The sequence below is a fragment of the Manis javanica genome, chromosome 3 (assembly GCF_040802235.1).
Source record: "Manis javanica isolate MJ-LG chromosome 3, MJ_LKY, whole genome shotgun sequence".
In the NCBI taxonomy this organism is placed as follows: Eukaryota; Metazoa; Chordata; class Mammalia; order Pholidota; family Manidae; genus Manis; species Manis javanica.
Window position 1 is genome coordinate 41,138,976 of NC_133158.1, and position 13,678 is coordinate 41,152,653.

At 52.6% G+C, this 13,678-nt stretch overlaps 1 protein-coding gene across 3 annotated transcripts in view; it reads right to left on the bottom strand.

The window, feature by feature from the left end:
• Nucleotides 1-13,678, bottom strand: part of AGPAT3 (1-acylglycerol-3-phosphate O-acyltransferase 3) — a 77,870-nt gene that overhangs the window by 39,236 nt on the left and 24,956 nt on the right. The window lies entirely within an intron of this gene.

The window sequence follows — 13,678 nt, forward strand, 5'->3', positions numbered from 1 at the left end:
GGCCACACTTCCTCTGCAGAGTGGGGACAACGGACATGTACAGCTGGGCAGGAGGGGTGCGTGGGGTCCGTGCCGCGCTCAGCCCACACGGGCTTGGAGCTCAGCTTGCCCCCATTCTCGTCCAATTGGCTGCAGAGTATTTCATTAAATGGGTGTAGGAAAAAGTGCATCTCCACGTCCTCCTGAGGACATTTAAGTTGTCGAGTTTCCAGCCCGCATGCCCCGGGCCGCTGGTGGGACTCGGATCCCACTCCCCAACGCACAGGCAGGCCCTCTGCCACGCAGTCCTGGCCATAACAGTAACCGAGAACCTGGCAGTGAAGTGAACAAGCCGATGGGTGTCTCTTGAGGACAACCATGTAGTCAAATGTCAAGTGTTCACTTGGAAAAATCTTTGCAGGAAAACCTTCCCCTCAGTCCTTACCATCCTGACCCGCTTGGCTGAGGGCAAAGTTCTGTCTCCTGTGCCAGCAGGTCTGTCAGACGGGGCGGGGCAGACAACTTAACCGAACTGAATTTTGCCTCCTGCTATGCGTGCCCGAGGGCTTGCGCCAAGCCCTCTGGACCCCTGGCCTGGCCATCTGCCCATCTCCTCTGGCATCATCCAGGACTGCCAGGCTGGGCACCAGGTCTGGCTCCTCAGCCCTCACCTGTACCCAGTTGATCTCAGCTCACAGAAACTGAACCTCTAGCACAACCAGAGGTCTCTTCTCTCTCCAACGTCTGGGTGCACACAGCTAACACCCACCACACCTGACGACTTACTGACCCAAGTTCATTCTCATGTGTGAGGTCCCTGTACAGGTGCCTGTTCTCCAAGAGCCACCCCAGGCATCCCAGAGGGTCAAGCCTGCGGCCCTGCCACACGGGCTGAAACATGTACCCACACCTCAGAGCTCTCGGCCTGTTGTCACCTGATGGCAACCCCAAAAGAAACAACTCGCTCGGCCCACAGAAGCAGGAGTGACACCAGTCAGCCACCTTCTCTCCTGGTGGATGCACTACTTAACATCCTCCAGGCTTCCCGTGCACAGGAGGCCAGGCTGGGGAGGCGGTGCGGGTCCAGGCAAACTTTAAAGATAACAACACAGGGGCAGGCCAAGGGAAAGAGGGAGCCAGGCATGTAATGTAAACGTTCTTGAAGCCACACTGAAGAGTGGGGAGAAAAAGGAGAAATAATTTTAGTATTTAATGTAACCCAATATAGCCAAAATATGGTTTCAAGGTGCAGCCGACACTGCCAGCACTGGTGGATGGCGAACACTCCCTGCTCTGCCAGTCCCGGTGTCCCGTGTGTTCTCAATGCCCAGAGCCTCTCGGTCACGCCTCTCCACCTCCGAGGGGTGGACGGTCATGCGTGGCCACAGCCTCCAACACCAGGACTTGGGCTCTGTTCCTTCAGTCACTCGTGGGACATCTGGGCAGACAAGAGCTTCTGACCACCCTGACTGGGGGGCACTACAGCCTCAGAATCGTTCTGCCGCAGACGCCAGGACCAGGTTTAAGCCCTGGAGCTGCCGCAGATCAAACAAAGCATCTGATTTCCCCAGGCCTCACCTTTCTCTTGGAGCTTAGGTTCAGGATGGACAAGCCATGGGGACTCCTGCACGCTAAACAGGAGCAAGTGCTCTTCTTCAGGGCGAGCAAGGTGGGGAGGGGTCCCTAGGTGGGCAAGTGACCCAGTGCTGCTTTCCTGCGGCCAGTGCTTAGAAAGGAGCCCCCAGAGGGCGCAGACGGCCCTTCGGGGGACGCAGGCTCAGCAGCCATCCTCCCTCCGAGTGACTGCGGGGCTCGCTCCTACCCAACTGGGAGAGGTGCACTCTGCCGCAGAGCAGCCTGGCAGGCCCCGTGCCTCCCTGTGGCTCCCGGGGAAGACCTGCAGGGAGGGCCCGCAGCGGCACCCTGGGGGTGGCGGCTTTACCCTCAGCCCCACCCAGTTGGGGAGGCAGGAGCTGCAGGGAGTGGGGCCCACCTTGTGTCCTTTCCACCCACGATCTACACTACGTAAACCAGGAAAGCGGAAGTAGCCAGGAGCACAGCCTGGGCCAGCAGCTGTAGGGCCCAGCAGGAGTGCCTGGCTGCCCATGACCCGCAGGACTGGGTCCCATGGCGGGCAAGGCAGCTGCTGCTTCCTCCTCTTATTCTCACACAAAGCTAGGGCTGGGGACAGGCTCCTTGTTGGAAAACAGCAGGCTTGCGGCTGCAGAAGGAGCCAGTGTGCGAAGCAGGGGTTGGGAAGAAAGGCCTCCTTCCTACCAAACCAGGCCACGGCTAAGGTTACACACGGCTCTGGGGCACTGACTTCTTGGCCCAGTGGTGGGAAGGAGGTGCTGCTGAACCAGAATTAGCACCCGTTGCTCTGTACCAACGGGGCAGGCGTGCTATCAGGCAGGCTGCAGGCCCAGCCCTGCAGGGAGCTCTGAGCTCTGCATGTGTGGAGCTTGGGGGCAAACATGGTAAACACTATGTCCCTGAGCTGTCCAGAATTCCCTGGTTCACAAATACAAAGATGCACTCCAGTCCTGGCTTTCCCTGTGCCCCACTTCAATCCCAAGGTCTCATCCTTGCAGCCCAAGGACAAGGGACGCACTGGAACAGGTCTGAGAGTCTGTGCTCTGTCCACGGACAGCCACAGAGGCTGCACCCTGGTGGCGGCAGACCCGCTCCCACCTTCCCGGGTGCACCCTGCTCCCTGGCATCTTCTCTCTCCACACCAGCCAGCATGAGCACCACGACTGGTTCCCCTGGGACACTCTTCTGCACACTGGCAGGAAAGCAGGGGCTCCCGACAGGCAGACACATGGTCACCAACCAGAGCCCAGCTGGGTCGTGCTGCTGCAGAGTATTCTGGGTCCTGAGTCAAGCGACAAGACAGGTTCATCCATGTACAGGCTGATGGCTACTCTCTGCCCCCAGCACCCTGCCCACCGGTCACACGAGAATCCACCTCACCCCAGGTTTGTGGGCACCAGTAGGATGGCCTCTCCACCCACCTCACCAGTTTTCCATGTGGCCCTTCACCCACACAGAGGACTCTGCCCTGGGATGGAAGCCTCCCAGTTTGCCTCTCACAGAACATACATATTTTCTTTTAAAAAGCCAAACACAAAAAAGGAATGTCTCAGACACCCATGTGCCCACCCCGAAATGAAACATTTGTGATATTTGTGATAATCGGATCACATCTTTGTTTCTAAAGAAACAAAGCCTGTGTATGTTTGTGTGTGTGCATATGCGTGCACACGCACAGGTGCCAAGCAGCAGCATAAGGTACAGGAAGTCACCAAGATGACTTCAGGTGAGGAACCTCATTCAGGGTCCATGAGGGGCGTGTGTGTTCACCGTTTTGCCTCCATCAGCCCCAGAGAGGTCACTGCACGCACACATGCACATGCATGCACACACAGATGCATGCACACATGCATACACATACACATGCCTCCCCATCTGCATGACGGCAGACCCTGAGGCACCCTGAGGTCCCAGTCCCAGGGCTGCAACAGACTCTCTGAGCACCTCAGCCACCTGCTAAAGGTATACAGGGAGGCGGAGGCCCTGCAGGTGCTGCCCCACCACCCTGGCTCCCTCAGCTGCTGTTGCCCTGCCAAGCCAAACCCTGGTTAAACCCACCACCTCTCTGCCATGGTGGGACTGGGTGGGTGAGGGATCTGGGCCAACCAGCATGGCGCCCGTGGCCCTCCTGGAGATCCTGGCCCACGTCTCAGCCAGGCCCGCATGCTGCCCAGCACTGGCTGGGCTCCCTCAGCCTTGGCCTTCTTCCTGTGCAGCGCCAGCACCCATCACCAGGTGGAGGTCAGCCCAGCCTGTATGCCCCACGCCCCCAGCCTCTCAAGAATTCATGAGACGCTCTCCTTGGCTGGGCCATTCTCATTGGCCCCACATGAGCCACAGCAGCTCCAGCCTGAAAACAGCAGGAAACCAACACAGAAGGCTTCCTGGAAGCCACCTCCTCCCCTGCATCACCCCCAGTCGGACCACCCTGGGTTCCTGTGCCAGGCCATGCTCAGAGGTGTGCCGGTGGCACAATCACTGCGGCCAGAAGGGCTCCTGTGCCCGCAGCTCTGCTGCCTGCCCTGCCAGGAGCCTGGAGCACACTGTGCCGATGCCTCCACGCACACGTGTGCACCTCACTCATACCCCACAGGCATGCACACAACCCGCAGCAGGCCTGGCCGCTCCCACCTGCGGCTGCCCCCCCACCCTTGCCCGACCTCCACACTCGCCCCTGCAGTCCACCATGCGGCCAGGGCGCTCTGCCCAGCAAGGACCATGCTGCTGGGTGTCAGCCCCGGGGCACCCATGGAAAGAGCCGCCCTCATGTCTACAAACCCCAGCGCCCCCTGCTCTCCCTTGGCCTCCCGTGCCCTCCCTCTCCCCATCACTGCCACTCCCTGGGAGGTGGCCTCTGTTGTCCCGCAGCACCTACCCTGCCCACCATATGCCAGTTCCCCATCAGATACCTGTCTGCACTGACATGGGCATTTCTCATGTAGGTCCCTGCCGATCACCTTCGCCTCACCTCCCTCACTGCTCACGGGATGTGTGCTCATGATTATCTGTCACTTCCCCGGGGGCAGCCTGTACCCTGCCCAGGCCCTGAGTCTGGGTCACTCATCCCCACCCACTGGGGCACCTGGCCCAGGGGAGGACCTCAGCTACCATGTTAGCAAATTATTAAACAAGATACATGCCACCTGCTGGCACTGAAGGTTGCGTGGCCCTCTTGCCCACCACCTGGGCGTCTTAGCCCCTGTGCAGGGGTGGGGCACCCTTCCTGGAGGGGCCCTGGCAAGTCCATGGGGACAGCGAGCTGGGTCCTCTCATTGAGCCCACATCGGACACCAAGGCCCCAAGCCCAAAGGCCAGCAAGAACTCTCCACAGCCACGGAAATCCCGGACCAAAGCCCAGTGTGGATAAAATGAAGGTTCTTGTGGCCAGGATCCTCCCCTGGCCCTGGTTGGCTAGCTCACTGCACATGTGGGCAATACGTCATTATTGACTCTATATAAACAGTCCTGCCCAGTGCTCTGGGTGACACGGTGGCAGGGCTGCAAGGCTGCAGGAGAGCAGAGGCTGGAGTGGTGGCAGCGCTGAGGACAGAGGCCCAGAGCATGGCTGTGCAGGCAGAGGGGCCCAGAGGCAGAGACTGGCCTGCTGCATGCAGACTTGCTCTGAGTGGATGGGATTCTAGTGACTGACCTGCCACGGGGGAACTAAGTTGGGTATAACCATTTCACCTCAAGACCATTCTACTGTTATTTCTTTGGTCACACTGAATCCACAGTGAACTTGCACGGGGCTGAAACCCACTGGCAAGACACCCGGCTTCACCTCAAAGCTAAGTTTTCAAAGCATTAAAGGCATGTTTCTTTATGAACAACTTCACTTCTGAAAAAGAAGGCATGTGTTGATGGTTGCAGCATTTTGAGGGTGTGCGACATTATGTACCTATACCAAAGTGGGAGCAGCCCAGCTGCCAGGGAGCATGGGGTCTTCATGCCTGTCTGCAGCCCCATCCCCATCCCGGCCTCCTCCCCGGGAACGGGCTCCATGGGACAAAGGATTCTACTTTACAGGAAGACAGCGGGAAGGAAGACATGCAGACAAACAGCCACAAAGAGCCCTGGCAGGACAAAGTGACGGTGCAGCAGGCCCAAGGGCAGGAGTCCTGGAGAGATGGACGCCTGGGGCAAGTGACACATGGCTCCATTTGCTAACAGCCCAAAGCTGTCCCCCGACAGAGCTGGAGGACACACCTGGGCCACCAAGAAGGCCCAGCTGGGCTTCCGTGCACTCACCTAGGCAAAGAAGCCAAGCAGCCGGCTGGACAGGCCCCACCAGCGCGCTGGAGCACCGGGCGGCTAGGAGGGAGCCTGCGGGCACATCCATGGCCAGTGCCCATCACTAAGTGACAAAGAGCTTTTCAACAAACTCTAGTTTCAAAATACAAGTGATATTCCCTAGAAATTAATGACAAAATCAGAAAACAGAAGGGATCTCCCACACTGAAATGTAAACTCTCTCCTCTTAGACATTCCTCTCCACAGGAAATGGAAACGCAAACTGCACAATTCCTAGAAAACAAATGAAACTAAAGGAAAATTCATCATGTTAAATACTGTTAATCTTGAGAAATGAAAGCATGAAAATAAGAGAATTAAGCCCCCAATTCAAAATGTTAAAAAAAAATTACAGAGTAACTGAAGGAGTAAGCAGCAAATAATGAACTAGAAAAACACTCCAACTGATAGCACATTTTTTAAAGCTGGTGTTTGAAAAAAGTCAATAAAGCAGATTAAGTCACCTTTAGCAATAAAGACAGAATCAGAAAAAAGAAGACTAAAAATACATACAATAAGAAAAGGGGGGGAATAACCATCAAAGGAGAACAAAATCTTTTTAAAGTCATGGAAATAATTATACATCTTTATGTAAATAAACTTGAAAACCTAGAGGAAATGGATAATTTTTGAGGAGAAAAATGTTTACAAAAAAGTGACCATAAAAAAGGGTCTAAGTATACCTACAGAGGTTATCTGTCAGTTACCATTAGTGAAAGATACCAAACCCAGATGATTTCCCAAGTGCATTCTACCAATCCCAACAGATTACCTAACTTAACACTATTGAACCTTTTCTAGAACATAGAGAGAAAAAGAAAACTCCCAAATGCCTTCCAGAAGGAAGCATGACATTGCATTCACATGTCAGCAGGGATGCAGCAAAGAGGGAGGAAGGGGCCTGCCTGAGCCAGTGGTGCCCAGGGGCCCCCAAGACCCTGCCAGGGGATCTGAAGGTCCTCTGCTTCCCAAGCACATAGTGAGTAAAGCAGAATGCTCTTTATTTACCTCAACCAGACAACACAGTGCAACAGACCGAGTGCACAGAGAATTTCAGCTCCTATCAGGTCAGACATTAAAGAGACTTGTAAAGATATAAAACAATGCCACTCTCCTCGCTACATTTTTTGTAAGTTTTGTAAAAAATGTTATTTATGTTAACATGACAGGTTTATTGCTATTTTTAATGAATCACTAAATAAGTATTTTTAAATATTTTCAGTATTAATTTATCAGATAGTATATATGAACAGCAGTGTTTCTCAGCTGTGACACTACTCACATTTTGGACCAGACAACTTTGTTGGGGGGTGTCCCGTGCCTTGTAGGCTATGTAGCACCCCCGGCCTTTGCCCATCAGCTGCAAGCAGTGACCCCCGGACCAACTGCACCAATCAGAAACATCTCCTGTTAGTGCCAAATGTCCCTTTGGACGGGGGCGTCATCCCCAGTTGAGACCCACACTAGATGTAACTCACAAAGACAAAAGCTCTTTGGGGTCCTCAGTAAGTTTAATAGTGTAAAGAAATAAAAAATTTAAGAACCACCAGTATTTGTTTATGAATATGAATACAAAAATTCCTAAAAAATGTTAACAGATTCTAACAGCATGTTAAAAAGACTGTACATCATGACCAAGTGAGGTTTGCTCCATAAATGCAAGGATGGTTTGATACCAAGAAATATATTAATAAAATTCATTGTATTTCTTTAATAAGAATGTTGCGCAGGTTAATTTAATAAAATTTAACCTCACTTCCTAACAACTCAATAACACTCAATAATGTAGGAGTCAACTTAAAATATTATATACACTCATTACATGCTTCCCTCTGGGGTGATATATCCACTACAGGCCACCTCAGAGATGGTGCAGGTTCAGTTCCAGACCACCCCAATAAAGTGAATACTGCAAAAAGACAAGTCAAATGAATTGTTTGGTTACCCAATGCACACAAAAGTTATATTTACACTATGCAAAAGCATTATGTCTAGAAAACAATGTACATACCTTAATTTTAAAATACTTTATTGCTAAAAAATGCTGACCATCATCAGAGTTTTCTGTGAGTCGTAATCACTGACCCCAGACACTGTGCAAACATAATAATAATGAAAACATTTGAAATACTGTGGAAATTACCAAATCGTGTTGCAGAGACACGAAGTGAGCCACACTGTTGGGAAATGGTGCCAACAGACTAGCTCCTTGCAGGGGGACCACAGCCTTCGGTGTGTAAAAAAACACAGTATCTGCGAAGCACAGTAAAGTGAAGCGCAGTGGGCGAGGTGCATCTGTGTACTTCCCTGTGAGGTGATGGCATCTCAGCCCCAAAGTAAGTGCTTCACCCAGTGGAGCAACATTAATGACATTCCAGCAAACATCAGGAGCAAGGCAAAATGCCTGTCACTCAACAGACCAATAGCCTGCATGGGTATCAATGGACTGTTCATACTAAATACGTAGTAGCAAACTGATTCCAGCTGTGTAGGTGCAAAACAAGAAATCATCAGGACCAAATGTGGTTTATGCAAGGACAGGACAAAATGCTGTACTACAGAAAATCAATAATGCTCATTATTAATAATAAGAATTAAAGAAGAAAAACAACATAATTATTTCATTAGTCAGAAAAAGCAGATGAAGTTCCACACCACCCAGAGTTTCATAACTGTTTAAGGACACCCCCATTGAGGCTTCTATTTCCACAGAACTTACTGCAGCCACTGCAATAAGACAAGAAACAAGGATTAGAAAGAAGAAAGCAAGCTCCCGTGATCCATAGATGGTGTGATCGCCCACACAGAAAACCCAGGGGCCTCCAGGGAGGCCCTGCAGCAACGAGGGCCAGGCAGGGCTGCAGCGGGGCATCAGCCGGGCTCCTTGGCCCTGTTCATGGGGCAGCCAGCCGGCCTCACTGTGCAGCCTGGCACTCCCTCTCCAACATCAGGGCTGAACTGAATGAGCTCCCACGCCCGCCCGGAGGCCCTGCTGTGTCAGGGACACGTCCACAATGTCAGTTCACATGGAGAGACTAGGAGGAGACTGGAGGCAGCACCCAGGGCCATGGCTGAGGGGGCCGCATGGGCCAACGGCCTTTCTCCAGGTGTCCCCCAGCAGGCCCTTCTGTGCCCGCCAGGACCCTCAGGGTGAAGGCAAACCAATGCGGCAATGTGCTCTGCGGCCCTGCGCATGGCAATGCAGGAGGCATTCTTCAACTTTTAGTTCTATTCACCAAAGGGTAAAGAGTTGCCAGGCAGGTTGCATCTGTGAGAGAAGACATGGCACCCACCACAGTGGCCTCAAGACCAAGTGGAGTCAGGAGGCACAGGCCACAGCCCTGCCCCTGTTACTGCAGCACTTGCCCCTTGGGTCATTAAGAGCACAGCTGTGCTAATGACACTGTGACCAGCCAGCAAAGCCATGGAAAAGTGCATGCACCCAGTCCAACAGGAGGAACACAGTGCGGAATGTTCCAGAAAACACATTCCTCGGGAAAAGGAATCTGGCCCAGGTCACTGTCCATATACAGCCTCCCCATCACCCTGCCAACTTGCAAACAGCATCAGCCAGAGACAGAAAAGAGGAGCCGGTTCCACACCAGCAGGAGGCAAAGTCCATCTTCCAGCAAGTCGGGCACCTGGGCCTGGCGGGGCTCACTCAGAAACCACAGAGCCATGGGGCCCATTGTCACCCCATGGGGCACTGTCACCTGATCCCCAGCCAGCCCCTCAATAAGAGGACAGGCACACTAGCTCTCCATTGCTGTCCGAGCGCCTCTGGCTCTAATAAACAGAAAACAGGGTGGCTGCTCTGCAACCACCGCACAGACATTTCTCACATGCATGTACCTGCAGCATGCATGTACTTGGAGCATGTGTGTACGTATGCATGCCCTTTAGAACATGCAAAAAAAAGGAAGTTTTTTGAAATGAGGTAGATCTATGTGTACTGAAAGACTTCCAAGACAAGTCAAAATCAAGTTGCACAGATACCGTTATGATAAAGACACACATTTTTACCAACTCTGTATGTATATATGTATGTATGTTCTTTGTGTTTTTTACAAGTTCAGGGAGGATAAACCACAAACCATTTATAGTTGTTCCTTTCAGAGAAAAGAGCAGGATTTGGAATAGACTCAAGAATGGAAGTTTGATTATTTATTAGATTCAGTTCTGTGCTTAATTTTTACAAGGGTGTAAAAACTTCTGTAATTAACACTTAATGTTAAGAAAAAAATTGCCTTGCTTGCTTATTAAGCTCCAACCTTTGTCTCTGCAGTGGTTACAACAGTCAAATCAATTATCCTAACTAACTCTGATAAGATTCCTTTTTATTGGAAAAAGCTTACATGGCAGAATGTAAGCCTTCTCTGGATACAGCTTGGCTGTTCAAAGTCTGAGCCCTTAGCCGGGCCCCCTTGCGCCACCTTTAGAGCTCAGACAGCCAGGGCACAGGCCCCCCTGGCCTTCCAGCTCAGCCACTTTGTCAGACAGCAAGCTTTCCCTTGCCCACCTAACCCCCTGGGTGGAGGCGCCTCCCCAGCTGGGGCCTCAGACTGAGGTTTGCAGTCCACATGGTCCACCGCGGGTCTGAGTATCTCTGGTGACCTATGCTCCCTGGAGTGACATGCCGCATGCTGCAGGTCTGTAGGACCAGCCTGGCCTCTTATCAGGCACAAAACCAGGCTCTTGAAGAATAATGGCAGAGGGTGGGGGAGAGCAGCGCATGAGATAAGCAAACTGGAAAGACGCTGTTCTGGCGACTGAGCCCGGGGCAGACTAGGAAAGCCTGAAAATCACCTAAAGACTTGTAAGAAAAATTAGTGGAGAACAGGTGTGAGCTAAAACTGCAGTAACTGTACCCCAGGATGGATGCTCTGCTTATGGTACCGCTTGCCCGTAAGGGGCAGGAGCAAAGTGACTATCTGCCCCCGGCCACACCAATGCGTTTCTCAGGGACGCACAGATCCTGGTGCCTCTGTGGACCCACAGCATGAACTCTGGTCAGCGGAGGCCCTGCTGCCCTGTGGGCACCCCTACCAGCCTCTCACTCAAGGGCAGCAGGGATGGCCCATGATGTGATGACCAGCACAAGGTCCCACCAGGGCACCGGGATCGGGCAGGGGCAGGACAGACACACACCGACCCTCAGGGCAGGGCCAAGGGGCTTGGAATCCCAGAGCGGCCCCTGGAGTGCGGCTGCAGACAGGCTGCTCTTCCTGAGCCTGGTCCCCACGCGAGAAACACGAAGAACAGCCCTCGCTCCTCACCAACGGGGAGAGAAGTATGTGATAAGGGCCGCTCACGTGCTCACCCCGGGGCAGACATGCGTGGTGGTGAGTTTCCAAAGGGACTGGACTGGTTACCCCGATGTGCAAGCACGCCCGTGCACTGCACCCTCCTCACCTGGCAGCTTTCTCGTTCAGCCGTTCCGGGGCTGTACACTCACCATGTTTGTGGCTTTTAATTCTCTGATGACTTAGTTGCACGCCTCTTTCAGGATATGTATCAGACATCTGGACACCTTTCTTTTCAAGTCATAACCGGCTATTCCTGCGCCCTCCAGCCTTGGGGGCAGGGTCTGAGACAGTATTATCTGTTTGGTTTTGCTGTATCTTTCCCGCCTTTTACAAGTGCTCACGTTGTTAAGTGGTTATGATAACTGACCATCTTGTGTTGAGGTGACTTTACCAGATGCTCAGTTATAAATCTGGCCTGGGAATCACCCTGTAGCTATTACTAGTCCTCAGAAACAGAGTTCCCGACTTGCCGCTCTCCCCCACCCAGCTGTTGGGGGCCTCTGAGGCCCTGGGCCCTAGAAACAAGGAGATCAAACTGACCTCCAGACAACCCCCAACATTCCCCTTTTCTGGGAGTTTGATGACTGGTGACCCTGGGCCACTCCCCTCCAGAAATGAACCACCCCGGAGAGCACATGCCCGCTTTTGCCATGCAGTGCACTTCACAGGTCCAGGGCTCCTTCCTGTGCCCCCCACAGCCCCTGAGCCCTGGGGCCCCAGGGAAGGCCGCTCTCCTTCCTGAGGCCAGTCCCACCAGCGCCAGAAGGTTATCAAAAGGATACACAGAGAGCTCAACCTTAGGATACAGCATAACTTGGTTTTCTTTCCCACACAATAGTAGCTTGCAACAATGTAACAGTTGAAACCATAAACTGTGTATTAAATCAGTAACAGAAAAACAAACACTCAGAATGTGGGAGATGAGATGCTTAGAGTACCAGTCAGCTGGGCACTGCTGTGTGCATCTTATTTATATTACCAGTTATCAAATATGCACCCTCAATAAAATACTTATTCTAAACAGACAATAAGCAAAGTAATTTTAATTTGAGCGCTAAAGAGGTGCTGCAGTGCTAAACTGACATATTTAAGCAACACTATAGACATTGAAAATACGAAACCCCCATGGAGTTATCAGTCCTGTGCATACTGGGAGGGAGGTCCTTTCTACCAGACGGCAGCTCTCGTCGCACTGCAGCCGCGAGGCACAGGGGGCTGCTGCCCGCCACTCGGAAGCTGGGAGCACGAGTTAGACTCATAACCTCTGAACGTGATGGCAGGGACACACTCTCTGCTGAAAGCACTTTACAGGGCAGATGGGTCCCAGGTCCGGAGAAGAAGGAGCAGGAGGAGGCCATCTGGCCGAGGCTTGATTCATACAAAGAAGCCAGTCACTCAGTCACCTGATGGTGGTCTGGCCCAAGAAACTGTGGGCTCAAAAGGGAGGTGGTTGGGGTAGAACATGGAAGGAGGGTCCCGGACAGCCTGAAGTCAGGGCACGGGAGGACAGGAGAGGACCTGGGTCACAGGGGGCCACTCCATGGGACAGGCTCGTCCTTGGTGCACCCAGCGGGGTGCTGTGCACCACAGCTGCTGGTGATCACTGGGCTTCTCGCCCTTCAGGAGCCAACTACCCCGAAGCCACACTGGCTCTCCTCCTCATGGCAAATGTGCACGGACCTCCAGGCCACATGTCCACCCCTGCAGGTCTAAGCTGGACGGCTGCTGGTGCATCTCAAAGAGGCTCCTGGAATTCCGGGTCTGCGCTGCTGGGTGACACCCCCGCTGTGCCCTACAGACGCCCTGGGACCCGCAGCGCTTTCAAGTTGCCTGCTTCTTGGCTCAGCTCATCCTTCCCAGGACAGAACATGAGGGGAAACCACACTACCTGAGCCTTATCGTCTGGATTTTAGATAAGCAAGAACTGATTTTAATAAATAACTTTTTGGCCATAAAAAAATTTAAAGTGTATATTCCTTTAAAAAATTAACCAACAACAACACACTAAGCCCTGATTATGCCTCACACTGTCCCTTCAATGTCATAAAAGCCGGGTGGCAAGCCTGGCCCTTGAGGCAGAGGGACTCCATGTCTACTGATGAAAGCAGGTCCAAATCACTGGCGGGCCCACTCCCGGGAGCAGAAATAAACACATGTGCACACACACACACACACCCATATACAAACATGTCCCTGTACACACATGCACACGTATCCACCCCCACACACACATATACACATGGGCACATATGCACACGGTGTGCACACACACCCATACCCACATGAACATGCATGTCCACAAGTGCACACACACACACACACACCCATATACAAGCATGTCCCTATACACACATGCACACAATCCACCCACATGCATATACACATGTGCAGACACGTGCACACATGCACACGGTACATATACACACATGCACACCCATACCCACATGAACATGCATGTTCACATGTGCACACATGCATGCACTCTTACATACACGTGCACATACACATGT